The sequence below is a fragment of the Papio anubis genome, chromosome 17 (assembly GCF_008728515.1).
Source record: "Papio anubis isolate 15944 chromosome 17, Panubis1.0, whole genome shotgun sequence".
NCBI classification, from domain to species: domain Eukaryota; kingdom Metazoa; phylum Chordata; class Mammalia; order Primates; family Cercopithecidae; genus Papio; species Papio anubis.
In genome coordinates this window covers 46,391,034-46,405,417 of record NC_044992.1, presented here as the reverse complement: position 1 = coordinate 46,405,417, position 14,384 = coordinate 46,391,034, and the positions used below count along the sequence as shown (strand labels likewise).

The window sequence follows — 14,384 nt, the reverse complement described above, 5'->3', positions numbered from 1 at the left end:
GACATTATTATTATTAAATCAGGAATTAATTCAAGTTCAAATGAAATGTCTACTGCTGGTTCTAACTGGGACAGATTTGAGTATTTATCATAGAATTACCAATTAATACTGATTTTTTAGGAATATGGTAACTGATTTCCTTGTACTAAATTAAAACATTGAATCAGGTAGTTTCAGTCATACTATGCTTACTTCAGGAAATGACTATAGCCTGATTTGTTTTTGTTTTTTTGGTTTTTTTTTTTTTTTTTTTGAGACAGAATTTCACTCTCGTTGCCCAGGCTGGAGTGCAATGGCCTAGTCTTGGCTCACCGCAACCTCCACCTCCTGGGTTCAAGCAATTCTCCTGCCTCAGCCTCCCAAATAGCTGGGATTACAGGCGCCTGCCACCATGCCCAGCTAATTTTTGTATTTTTTTAGTATCGGGATGAGGTTTCACCATGTTGGCCAGGCTGGTCTCAAACTCCTGACCTCAGCTGATCCACCCACCTTGGCCTTCCAGAATGTTGGGATTACAGGCATGAGTCACCGTGCCTGGCCCTAGACTGATGGTTTTTGGTTTTTTTGTTTTTTGTTTTTTTTTGTTTTTTGAGACAGATTCTAGCTCTGTCGCTAGGCTGGAGTGCAATGGTGCGATCTTGGCTCACTGCAACCCCCGACTCCCGGGTTCAAGCGATTCTCCTGCCTCAGTCTCCCAACTAGCTGGGATTACAGGCGCCTGCCACCATGCCTGGCTAAGTTTTGTATTTTTAGTAGAGATGAGGTTTTACTGTGTTGGCCAGGCTGGTCTCAAACTCCTGACCTCGTGATCCGCCCATCTTGGCCTCCCAAAGTGCTGGAATTACAAGCGTGAGCCACCATGCCTGGCCAACTGATTAGTTTTTATACAGCATGTCGACTGTGGACTTCAAAAATATACTGGGAGTATTCTTAAGTTTTCACTTATATTCACTGTATATTTTGGAGGCAGAATTGTTTTATAGGCAATCAAGAACTTAGCAAATACATACTAGTTTCAGAGTAAAAAACACAAAAAAAGAACTTAGCAAATACAATCATAAAAATATGAAATAAAAAATTTTGTTAAAACTATATGTTGTTTTCCGAGTTACATGTGGCTATTAGTCTCTTTTTGTTGTAGAGTATTCATACTGGGCCGAGCACGGCTTGTAGTCACAGCATTCTGGGAGACCAAGACCAGTGGATCACTGGGAGTTTGAGACCAGCCTGGCCAACATGGTGAAACCCCATCTCTACAACAAATACAAAAACTAGCCAGATATGGTTGTATTTACCTATAGTCCCAGCTCCTTGGGAGGCTGAGGCAGGAGAATCGCTTGAGCCTGGGAGACAGAGGTTGCAGTGAGCCAAGATCTTGCCACTGCATTCCAGTCTGGGCAACAGGAGTAAAACTCTTATCTCAAAAAAAAAAAAAAATTCATACAGGGCACTATCAGAAATCAGTCTAAGCTTTAATATTCCAATCTGTATAATGAGTTATATTCAAAAGCCTCTTATGCTGATAGTTATGTGTGAAATATTTAGAGTCAGAAGTTGGTAAACCATGCTGTGAGGTCGTATATACCACTTACCTTTTATGCTTCTGTTACTGTCTTCAGGAAGGAGGGAATGGATGAAGGCAGACAGACAAATATGATCAAATATAGATCTACCTCCAAAAATTAAAGGGTTTTTAAAATTTTAAAGTAGCTATAAACATATATTTTTGATTATTTTTACTTGATACCAAAAGAAAATTTTGCTTTAAGCATTGAGTTTTAACAAGGCAAGTATAGATAGTTGATCTACCAAATTTTGCACAGAATTCTTCAAGAGGCAGACAATATTTGATAAGAAATTATTTGCATATTTATTATGTCAACAAAGCAAGTTACAAAACTAGTTTGTATAAGAAACAAAACCTGTGTGTATGTGTATGTATGTTGTTTGTAGGGACACAAAATCTAGGGGAAGAAGATAAATAAGCAACAGTGACTGTCTCAAGGACAAAAAGGACTTTTTCCAGTGCGTGTATTACCATCTATATGTTTTTCAATTAGAATCAACCCGTCAAAGTAAGTGTAATACACAATATTAGACTTAATATAAGGATTGGCTGGGCACAGTGGCTCATGCCTGTAATCCCAGCACTTTGGGAAACTGGCGTGGGAGGATCACTTGAGGCCAGGAGTTCGAGACCAGCCTGGGCAACATAGCAAGACCCGGTCTCTATTTAAAAGAATAATAATAATGAAAAGATTTACATCCCTGCTGTTCGGTTTTTTTTGTTTTTTTGTTTTTTTGTTTTTGTTTTTCTGGCCTCCAGTACCTCCTCCCAGTTCTGCCCTCTGCTATACTTTTCTTTTTTTTTTTTTTTTTTGGATATGGAGTCTTGCTGTGTTGCCCAGGCTGGATGCTCTCAGCTCACTGCCACCTCCGCCTCCTGGATTCAAGCAGTTCTCCTGCCTCAGCCTCCCGACTAGTTTGGATTACAGGCACCTACCACCACACCCAGCTAATTTTTGTATTTTTAGTAGAGATGGGGTTTCACCAAGTTGGCAAGGCTGGTCTCAAACTCCTGACCTTGTGATCCGCCTACCTTGTCCTCCCAAAGTGTTAGGATTACAGGTGTGAGCCACTGTGCCCAGCCCTGCTATCCTTTTTAAATCTCTCTTCATTGGGCTTTAGTGGACAGTTTGTAAGGTAATCTTAGAATGTAGAATTGCTATTATCTGAAATTTGAAAAACTATCCTTAAACATTAATAATTCTCTGAGAGACAGAATTCTCTCTCTTCCTTTTTTTTTTTTTTTTTTTTTTCCCCCCGAGATGGAGTCTTGCTCTGTTGCCAGGCTGGAGTGCAGTGATGCAATCTCAGCTCACTGCAACCTCCTACTCCCTGGTTCAAGCAACTCTCCTGCCTCAGCCTTCTGAGTAGCTGGGATTACTACAGGCACACTCCACCATGCCTAGCTAATTTTTGTATTTTTAGTAGAGACGGGGTTTCACCATGTTGGCCAGGCTGGTCTCGATCTCCTGACCACGTGATTTACCCACCTCGGCCTCCCAAAGTGCTGAGATTACAGACGTGAGCCACCACGCCCAGCCCAGAATTCTTTTTAATATTGTATTGTAATAAAATTTGTGCTGATTCTTAAGTTGAAAATAACAAAGACTTCTCAGTATTTTAATAAGGAGATTTCTGGCCGGGCGCGGTGGCTCAAGCCTGTAATCCCAGCACTTTGGGAGGCCGAGACGGGTGGATCACGAGGTCAGGAGATCGAGACCATCCTGGCTAACATGGTGAAACCCCGTCTCTACTAAAAAATAACAAAAAACTAGCCAGGCGATGTGGCGGACGCCTGTATGTAGTCCCAGCTACTCGGGAGGCTGAGGCAGGAGAATGGCGTGAACCCAGGAGGCGGAGCTTGCAGTGAACTGAGATCCGGCCACTGCACTCCAGCCTGGGCGACAGAGCAAGACTCCGTCTCAAAAAAAAAAAAAAAAAAAAAAAGGAGATTTCTGCTTACATTTTGCTATGAGCTTCTTTTTTAGGGAGTTTCTGGGTTTATTTAAGAAGGAGAAGAGGAAGTTGCTTAGATCTATTTCAGCATTATGCTACAGAAAGTTTTTGGTTTATTTGTTTGTTTTTTTGACATGGAGTTTGGCTCTTTTTGCCCAGGCTGAAGTACAGTGGCGCGATCGCGGCTCACTGTAACCTCCGCCTCCCTGGTTCAAGCGATTCTCTTGTCTCAGCCTCCCAAGTAGCTGGAATTACAGTCGTGCACCACCACGCCTGGCTAATGTATTTTTAGTAGAGACAGGGTTTCTCCATGTTGGTCAGGCTGGTGTCGAACTCCCCACCTTGGGTATTCTGCGCGCCTCAGCCTCCCAGAGTGCTGGGATTACAGGTATGAGCCACTGTGCCCAGCCTGTTTTGTTTTTTTAATTGTGGTAAAACGTTCATAACAAAATTTAGTGGCACAGAACACTTTTAAGGTTAAGGGCTTTCCAAGGACTTGGCTTAATGTGGAATTCTGATAGTCTTTTTTTTTTTTTTTTTTGAGACGGGGTCTGGCTCTGCCGCCCAGGCTGGAGTGCAGTGGCCGGATCTCAGCTCACTGCAAGCTCCGCCTCCGGGGTTCATGCCATTCTCCTGCCTCAGCCTCCCGAGTAGCTGGGACTACAGGCGCCCACCACTTCGCCCGGCTAGTTTTTTGTATTTTTTTTAGTAGAGACGGGGTTTCACCGTGTCAGCCAGGATGGTCTCGATCTCCTGACCTCGTGATCCGCCCGTCTCGGCCTCCCAAAGTGCTGGGATTACAGGCTTGAGCCACCGCGCCCGGCCTGAATTCTGATAGTCTTAGACTATTGTTGAGGATTCTTACCACATCCTATCAAAGATGCAGACCAGCTTCTCGTGTTCTTTAGGCATACTCCAAAAACTCAACCTGCCTTCCTTCTTATCCACTAAAATCTACTCTTTCTCATGGAATTCTTAACTCCAACGAACATAAAAGTAGACAGCATGGTATAATGAAACTCCTGTTACTCCACTTCAATTAATTGTCAACATTTTGCCAATAAAGCTATCATAGGAATTTTTTAATATATGGCTTGAGGGCAGGGATTTTACTTTCTTCAAATATGAGGTTTCTTAACATCATTTACTAAATAATTCATTCTTTTGCTACTAATTTGAAAAGTCAACTCTCCTATGTATTAAATTCCTACATGTATTTGGGGCCTTTCTGGATACTTCTGTTTTGTTCCATCAATTTTTTTGTTTCTTTATAATTACCATATTGTTTGGAATTCAGTAATTTTTGTACATTTTAATAAGCACCTCGGCAGGGCACAGTGGATCACGCATGTAATCCCAGCACTTTGGCAGGCCAAGACGGGCAGATCACGAGGTCAGAAGTTCAAGACCAGCCTGGCTAACATGGTGAAACCCTGTCTCTATTAAAAATATAAAAATTAGTCAGGTGTGGTGGCACATGCCTGTAATCCCAGCTACTCAGGAGGCTGAGGCAGGAGAATCGCTTGAACCCCAGAAGCAGAGGTTGCAGTGAGCCAAAATAGCACTACTACACTCCAGCCTAGGTGACAGAGTGAGACATTGTTTCGGGGGTTGGGGGGAAGCACCTCCTCTTCATCTTTTTTAATAAGTTCTTGGTGATTTTCACACATTTTTCATCCATATCAACTTCAGAATCAATTTTTTTCATTAAGCAAAAAAGAGACCTGTTTGGATTGAATTCATATATTGGACATTTAATCAGGAAATTAAATTATATTGGGAAGTATTGGTATCTTCTAAGGTACTAAATTATGCTATCCAAGAACATCTTATGTTTTATTAATTATTCTCGTCTTCATTTTCTTTTAAATGAGATGGAGTCTCGCTCTGTCTCCCAGGTTGGAGCGCCATGGTGCGATCTCTGCTCACTGCAACCTCTGCCTCCCAGATTCAAGTGCTTCTCATTCCTCAGCCTCCTGAGTAGCTGGGATTACAGGCGCCCACCACTATGCCCGGCTAATTTTTTGCATTTTTAGTAGAGACGGGCTTTTGCCATGTTGGCCAGGCTGGTCTCGAACTCCTGACCTCAGGTGATCCACCCGCCTCCACCTCCCAAAGTGCTTGGATTACAGGCGTGAGCCACCATGCCCAGCCGTCCCATACTTCTTAAACTTCAGTCTATTAATTTACATCAGTCCGAATTTATGGCTTCCCTTTTTTATTTAGTAAATTATAATTCATTACTCTCGTTTGTTTTCATATTCAGGTTGTCCCAGATTTGGCCAATGGGAGCCCCTTCAAGCTGGTTACCATGACTTTTTGACGTGTCCCCATCATTCTTTGAGCACTCACTTGCTTTCTATCACAAGGTGTTCCAGGCTCCTCTTACATTTTCTCTGCCCTGTTTCTCCAAGGAGCCCTGATTCCTTCTACTAGAAAGAAATGTTTAGAAGCCAGTATCTGGGAGTTAAATACCATTGACATTGGGGGGTTACTGCTCCAGGCCCCCTTGGTAGGCAGAGCTCGGGGGGGGAGAAAAAATATATATGTATATTTGTGTGTGTGTGTATATATGTATGTACATGAACACATGTGCATATATGTACACAATTTACATTTATGTTTATATCTGTATATATTGAGAACTATGTTTCTGTTAATATACTGATATTTCCAATTCCAATCCAACACTGCGTAATTTAGTCTAGTTTTCTCCCTTTCCAGATTCACAACTCCCTTTGTAACAGAAACCTAGCTTCTGTTATGGTTAATGTTTTTTTGTTTTTAGAGATAGGATCTTGCTCTGTTGCCCAGGCTAGACTGCAATGGCATGATTACAGCTCCCTGTAACCTTGAACTTCAGGGTTCAAGTGATCCACCTTGGCCTTCCCAAAAGCTGGGATTACAGGAATGAGCCACCTTGCCCATCTTTGTTATGGTTAATGTATTTTATTACTCAGTTCCCCTGATTTTAACCAATTTCACTCTACAGTTGTGCGCGCGCTCTCTTTCTCTCTCAAAGATGCCCTCTTCACTTCACTGGGTTCGGGCACTTCATGCCTGCCACCCTCCTCCTGTTGCACTGACAAAGTCCTGCTTGGGTTCTAAAACCCACACTAGGTTTGTCCTCTGTGTGGATGCCCTTCTCACCTTACTTTGTCTCTGATACTCTACCCAAGGCTGCCCATTCACCCTGCTTGTGTCCCAGTATCTCCTGCTAGGTCACCCTTCTCAAGGGTCCTCTCCTCACTCTGCTTGGACTCTGACGTATGTTTCAAGCTTCTGCCTCCAACCTCTAACCTGGCATTGACACCTACCTTGCTGTGCCCCTCCTAATGGCTTTAGGACTGACTCTCTTCAACAAGGGAAGGGAAGAGGAAGAAAACATGTACCTATATAGTATATGTTTTAAAGACATGTACTGTATATATACATTATTTAAACTTTGCCCATTAATCTTCTTCCCTCCTGAGGTAGTTTGTGAAAACCTTACTGTAGTTTGTGAAAGCCTACTGCTTTCATTAAGCACATGAAAAGATGCTCAACATCATTAGCCATCAGGGAAATGCCAAGAATAACAACCACTTTGCATTCCCTAGGATGGCTGTAATCAAAAAGTATTGTCAAGGATGTGGAGGCCGAGGCAGGTGGATCAACTGAGGTCAGGAGTTCAAGACCAGCCTGGCCAACAAGGTGAAACCCTGTCTCTAGTGAAAATACAAAAATTAAGCTGGGCGCAGTAGCCCACCCCTGTAATCCCAGGACTTTGGGAGGTTGAGGTGGGCAGATCACCTGAGATCAGGAGTTCAAGACCATCCTGGCCAACATAGTGAAACCCTGTCTCTACTAAAAATACACAGATTAGCCAGGTGTGGTAGTGTACACCTGTAATCCCAGCTACTTGGGAGGCTGAGGGAGGCAGGAGAATCGTTGGAAACAGGGAGGTAGAGGTTGCAGTGAGCTGAGATTGTGCCACTGCACTCCAGCCTGGGCAACAGAGTGAGACTCCATCTCAAAAAAAAAAAAAAAAAGGTATGGAGAAATTAAAACCCTCACAAATTGCTAGTGAAACTGTACACTACAGTGTACACTGGTACAGCCACTGTGGAAAACAGCTTGGCAGTTTCTAAAATCTCTAAACATAGAAGTACCACATAATTGGCTGGGCATGGTGGCTCACACCTGTAATCCTAGCACTTTGGGAGGCCGAGGCGGGTGCATCACTAGAGGTCGGGAGTTCCAGATCAGCCTGGCTAACATGGTGAAACCCTGTCTCTACTAATTATACAAAATTAGCTGGGTGTGGTGCCTCGCGTCTGTAATCCCAGGTACTCGGGAAGCTGAGGCAGGAGAACCACTTGAATCAGGGAGGCAGAGGTTGCAGTGAACCAGGATGGTGCCACTACACTCCAGCCTGGATGACAGAGTGAGACTCGGTCTCCCAAAAAAGAAAAAAAAAAAAAAAGCAATGAAATACCACATAACCTAGCTATATCCAAGAGAACTGAAAATATATTCACACAAAAACTTGGAATGCTTATAGCAGCATTATTTGTAATAGCCAAAAAGTCAAAACAACCCAATTGTCCATTAACTGGAGAATGGATACAGTAGAATATTATTCAACCACAAAAAGGAATGAAGTATGAATATATGCAACAACATGGATATATTCTTTAAAATGTGCTAAGTGAAAGCCAACACAAAAGTCTTCATTACAGTGTTATTCCATTTATATGAAATGTGTGGAATAGGCAAATCCATAGAGAAAGAATGTTGATTAGTGGTTGCCAGGGGCTTGGGTGAGGGAGGGATAGAGAGCGACTGCTAATGGGTACAGGGAATCTTTTGAGATTGTTGAAATGTTCTGGAATTACATAGTAGTGATGGTTGCACAACACTGTGAATATACTAAAAAAAATCAATTATGCACTTTAAAGTGTGTATTTTAAAAGGTAAATTTTGGGCTGGGCACCGTGGCTCATGCCTGTAATCCCAGCACTTTGGGAGGCCAAGGCAGGCGGATCACCTGAGGTCAGGAGTTGGAGAAACCCCATCTCTACTAGAAATACAAAACTAGCCGGGTGTGGTGGCCCACGCCTATAATCCCAGCTACTCAGGAAGCTGAGACAGGAGAATCACTTGAACCCGGGAGGCGGAGGTTGCTGTAAGCCGAGATTGTGCCATTGCACTCCAGCCTGGGCAACAAGAGCAAAACTCAGTCTCAAAAAATAAATAAATAAAAATAAATAAATGTTTGTTATGAAGGAAAAAAATAATTGCTGTAGTAGCTAAAACCCTGGCAGCCTACCCCACCAATTATTTTATTTTGGTTTCTAAAGATAATTATCTCGGCTGGGCGAGGTGGCTCACACCTATAATCCCAGCACTTTGGGAGGCCAAAGCGGGCAGATCACTTGAGGTGAGGAGTTTGAGACTAGCCTGGCCAACATGGCAAAACCCTGTCTGTACTAAAAATTCAAAAATTAGCTAGCATGGTGGCAGATGCCTGTAATTCCAGCTATTTGGGAGGCTGAGGCAAGAGAATCACATGAATCAGGGAGGTGGAGGTTGTGGTGAGCTGAGATCCCGCCATTGCACCCCAGCCTGGGCAACAGAGCGAGACTGCATCTCAGAAAAAATACAAAAAAAAAAAAAAAAAAAAAAAGGCCAGGCGTCGTGGCTCACGCTTGTAATCCCAATACTTTGAGAGGCCAAGGCAGGTGGATCACAAGGTCAGGAGTTTGCAACCATCCTGACCAACATGCCCGTCTCTACTAAAAATAATAAAATTAGCCAGGCATTGTGGCGTGTGCCTGTAATTCTAGCTACTCAGGAGGCTGAGAAAGGAGAATTGCTTGAATCCGGGAGAGGGACGTTGCAGTGAGCCGAGTCGCACCACTGCAGTCCAGCCTGGGCAACAGGATGCGCCTCCGTCTCCAAAAAAAAAAAAAAAAAAAAGGTGACTGTCTTCATTATCAATTACATAGAATAAATAGAATTTAGGCCAGGCGTGGTAGCTCATGCCTGTAATCCCAGCACTTTGGGAGGCCGAAGCGGGCAGATCACCAGGTCAGGAGATTGAGACCATCCTGGCTAACATGGTGAAACCCCGTCTCTACTAAAAAATACAAAAAAAAAAATTAACCACGTGTGGTGGCGGGCGCCTGTAGTCACAGCAACTCAGGAGGCTGAGGCAGGAGAATGACGTGAACCCGGGAGGCGGAGCTTGCAGTGAGCCTAGCTCCTACCACTGCACTCCAGCCCTGGCAACAGAGTGAGACTCCGTCTCAAAAAAAAAAAAAAAAAAAACATACAATTTAAAGGGTGCTAAATAATAGCAAATACTTAGACATACTAGATGTGGAGTGGTAGAAGGGATTTAAGTGCTGAAGCTTATATCCATCTTATTAGGGAGCCAGATTAGAACTGGAAAGACCAAAAAGTAGTAAGAACTACTTTTTTTTTTTTTTTTTTGAGATGGAGTCTAGGTCTGTTGCCTAGGCTGGAGTGAAGTGGCACAATCTCAGCTCACTGCAACCTCTGTCTCCTGGGTTCAAGTGATTCTCCTGCCTCAGCCTCCTGATAGCTGCGATTACAGGCGCCTGCCACCACACCCAGCTAATTTTCGTATGTTTCATAGAGATGGGTTTCACTGTGTTGGCCAGGCTGGTCTCAAACTCCTGACCTGATGATCCGCCTGCCTCGGTCTTCCAAAGTGCTGGGATTACAGGTGTAAGCCACCACACCCGGTCAGTTCTTACTACTTTAATAGAGGAACACAGTGATTATATTTGTCTTCTCCCTTTAATTTTTTAAATGTTCTAAAACATTCAAATCCAGGTGAAAAGCTAACTCAATGGCAGCTTAATACTTAGAACCCCTTCAGGACATGCTAAAAACAGAATTAGGATTGTTGAGATGTGTGTTTAATAGTATCTCCTAGGTCTGCCCACATCTGACTACCTACCTGATGTTTCACGTCTGTCCGTTGTGCTTTATTTCATAGAGAACAGGTTACTAAAGTCTAATTAGGATCATTGTTTGTAAAGCCTCTCACCTATGACTCCTGGCACCCCTATATAATATTTTTAAAAATTGCTCAGGAGTTAGTGATGTTTTGGCAAACCTAAGAAACTTAGATTATGAAACTCCTCATAAAAGTACAGTTTAGTGAATGACAGGAAAAAGCAGCATTTCGTCAATGCAATGTTTTTGTTACATTAGATATATTTTTTGTTTTGGAAATTGAGTTACCTAGATTGGAAGTATATATGTTTATTTGGGAGTGGAGTTGGATAATCAATATTGAAGAAGATAGAAAATTTGTTAAGGAGAAGCATCAGAGTGGTAGCAAGTTTGTCTCAAGGGAAGAAGAAAGGCATACCACCTTTCCTGGTTATTTGATACTCTCTCCCTTACCTGCCACTTAGAAACTGAAAAGGGGGAAAAAAAAAAGAGCCTTAATAGAGAATCTAGGTAAGACTTGGAAACAAAGAGATGAAAAATAAGAAAAAATCAGAAATGGTTAAAAGGACAGTAAAGTGTAATGAAAGAAGGGAAAATAAATAATATGACAGGTAAGGAGAAGATAAAATATTGCAGCAGCTAAATTTAAAAGCTGAAGGTTTTGTTACTGAGCAAAAGAGGCTTAGTGCTTGATGCACTCAAAACTAGTACTGTGACACAGGGGGTTTTGTTTTTTGTTTGTTTTTTAGAAACGGGCTTACTCTGTCATCCAGGCTAGAGTGCAGTGGCATAATCAAAGCTCACTGCAACCTCATACTCCTGGGTTCAAATGATCCTCCCACCTTGGCCTCTGGAGTAGCTGGGGCTACATATACATGCACGCCACCATGCACAGCTAATTTTTTGTGTTTTGTTTTTTCTTTAATTTTTGAGAGGGAGTCTTGCTCTGTTGCACAGGCTGGAGTGCAGTGGCGTGATCTCAGTTCACTGCAACCTCTGCCCTCTGGGTTCAAGCAATTCTCCTGCCTCAGCCTCCCAAGTAACTAAGATTACAGGCATGTGCCACCACGCTTGGCTAATTTTTATATTTTAGTAGAGACTGGGTTTCACCATGTTGATTGGGCGCATCTTGAACTTCTGACCTCAAGTGATCCATCCACCTTGGCCTCCCAAAGTGATGGGATTACAGGCTTGAGCCACCACTCCTGGCCTAATTTTTGTGTTTTTTGTAGAGGCAGGATCTCACCATGTTGCCCAGGCTGGTCTCAACCTCCAGGGCTCAAGTAATCCTCCTTGCCTTAGCCTCCCAAAGTGCTGGGGGTTATAGACATGAGCCACTGTGCCTAGCCAACACTGAGTTTTTGAGTAAAGGAAATATTTTTATTGCAAGTCGACTAACATGTAGACAGGAGTCCAGCTCAAATCTGGTGCCCTGTGCTGGCTTTAATGCACTAATTTTATTAGAAAAGGTTTAGGGGATGAATTCTTAGATCAGCGGGTAACTGGCAGAAGGAAAGGGGAGGTCTGGAAAGTCTTCAGGCATGCATGGCTGTCTCTTCATGCTACCTCATGGATTGCATGTGCAAATTCAGGGGGAATTACTATGAAACGTAATGGAAATTCCAGCTGTGACATCAGCAAACTGGTTCTATGCAGACTTCAGTTGGGCACATTGGTTCCAGCTGATGTCATCCAGTTTTGTGATCTTACAAGCAGAAGGAGTTTCAGCAAATTGTTTCTTTTCTTTTCTTGTCTTGTCTTTTTTTTTTTTTTTTTTTTTTTTTGGAGACAGGGTCTCATTCCATCACTGGAGTGCAGTGGGGCGATCTCAGCTCACTGCAACCTCTGTTTCCTTGATTCAAACAATCCTCCCAGCCTCAGCCTCCCGAGTAGCCGAGGCTGCAGGCACATGCCACCACACCCAGGTAGTTTGTATTTTCTGTAGAGACACGGTTTTGCCCTGTTGCCCAGGCTGATCTTGAACTCATGGGCTCAATCTCAGTCTGTCTGCTCTCTTCAGCCTCCCAAAATGCTGGGATTACAGGTGTGAGGCACCATGCCTGGCCTAAAGTGTGTTTGTTTGTTTGTTTGTTTGTTTGAGATGGAGTCTCGCTCTGTCACCCAGGCTGGAGTGCAGCGGCGTGATCTCGGCTCACTGCAACCTACTACACCTCGAAGGTTCAAGTAATTCTCCTGTGCAAGTAGCTGGGATTACAGGCATCCACCACCACGCCTGGCTAATTTTTGTATTTTAGTAGAGACGGGATTTCGCCATATTGACCAGGCTGGTCTTGGACTCCTGACCTCAGGTGATCCACCTGCTTTGGCCTCCCAAAGTGCTAGGATTACAGGTGTGAGCCACCGCACCCACCCTGGTTTTTTTCCTTATCTGCTATCCCACAAACTAAAAATTTATATTACTCACTGATGTCTTCAATTCTTTGGGGCACTATTTCAGTCCCCCCTTTTCTATTTACATTCTTCATTCATGAGGGATTGGGGTGACAACCACTATAGCTAATTCTTGCTGACTAGGGGCACATGTCTGAGTCTGAGGAATGACTTTTTTTTATATTTAATTGTAAACATTCATGAATCCCAGGTTGTGGCCAGACAAGTGCGTTCAGGGATACAAGACAAGGTTGGGTGCCATTGCTCACCCTGTAATCATGGCACTTTTGGAGGCTGAGGTGGGAGGATTGTTTAAGGCCAAGAGTTCATGACCACCCTGGGCAACACAGCAAGACACCATCTACAAAAGACTTAAAAATTAGACATGTTTGGTGGCATACACTGGTAGTCCTAGCTCTTCAGGAGGCTGAGGCAAGAGTGCCACTGCACTCCAGCCTGGGTGACAGAGTGAGATCCTGTCTCTTAAAAAAATTAAGGCCAGGCTCAGTGGCTCACACCTGTAATCCTAGCTCCTCAGGAGGCTGAGGCAAGAGTGCCACTGCACTCCAGCCTGGGCGACAGAGTGAGATCTTGTCTCTTAAAAAAATAAATAAGACCGGGCTCAGTGGCTCACACTTGTAATCCTAGCACTTTGGGAAGCAAGGCTGGTGAATCACCTGAAGTCAAGAGTTTGAGACCAGCCTGGCCAACATGGAAACCTCGTGTCTACTAAAAATTAGCTGGGGGTGGTGGCGTGCGCCTGTAAATCCCAGCTACTTGGGAGACTGAGGCAGGAGAATCACATGAACCCAGGAAGCTGAGGTTACAGTGAGCTGAGATTGCACCATTGCACTCCAGCCTGGGCAATAGAACAAAAACTCCGTCTCTAAATAATTAATTAATTAATTAAAATAAAAATAATAGCAGGTACAGACCTTGACAAGAAGGAAGAGAAATCTCTACATGTATAGAAGTATAAGTCCTAGTTTAAGTAGTCCTTCAAAAATAGATCTTATTCCTGATGGGATCTATGAAAACAAGCTTTTAAATATATATATCCAGGTTTGTTAGAGGACACTGTTAGAGGTAATTCAGAACTCAGTCTGAATTACAGACAATAACTCAAAAACAGTGGTCGGGGTTGGAATATGATACAAGGTATATTATAGTTTTCTTTTGAAGCATATTATTTTTCTCTTTAGTCCCCTATTTCTATCAAAGACAAATTGTAGTAATCAATTTGTGTGCAAAGTAACTTTTAGTCTTATTGTGTGTGGCCTGATTATTTGCATAAAGTGCAACGAGAATAGTGATTGGCCATATAGACCCTTTTATTTAAAAAATGGCTTTGCTGGAACTTTTTAATAAGGAATCCTAGACTTTTAAAAGCCTCAAGGCTATGCCTATAATACTTGTATGAATGGGTATATTCCTCTCTACCTTTTAAAAAAAATTTATTATATTAAATTTTTAAAAAATGTTTTATATCCCACCCTTCCAAT

General features: G+C 42.9%; 1 protein-coding gene across 6 annotated transcripts in view; it reads left to right on the top strand.

Moving 5' to 3' along the window:
• Positions 1 to 14,384, top strand: part of FBXL20 (F-box and leucine rich repeat protein 20) — a 152,002-nt gene that overhangs the window by 83,361 nt on the left and 54,257 nt on the right. The window lies entirely within an intron of this gene.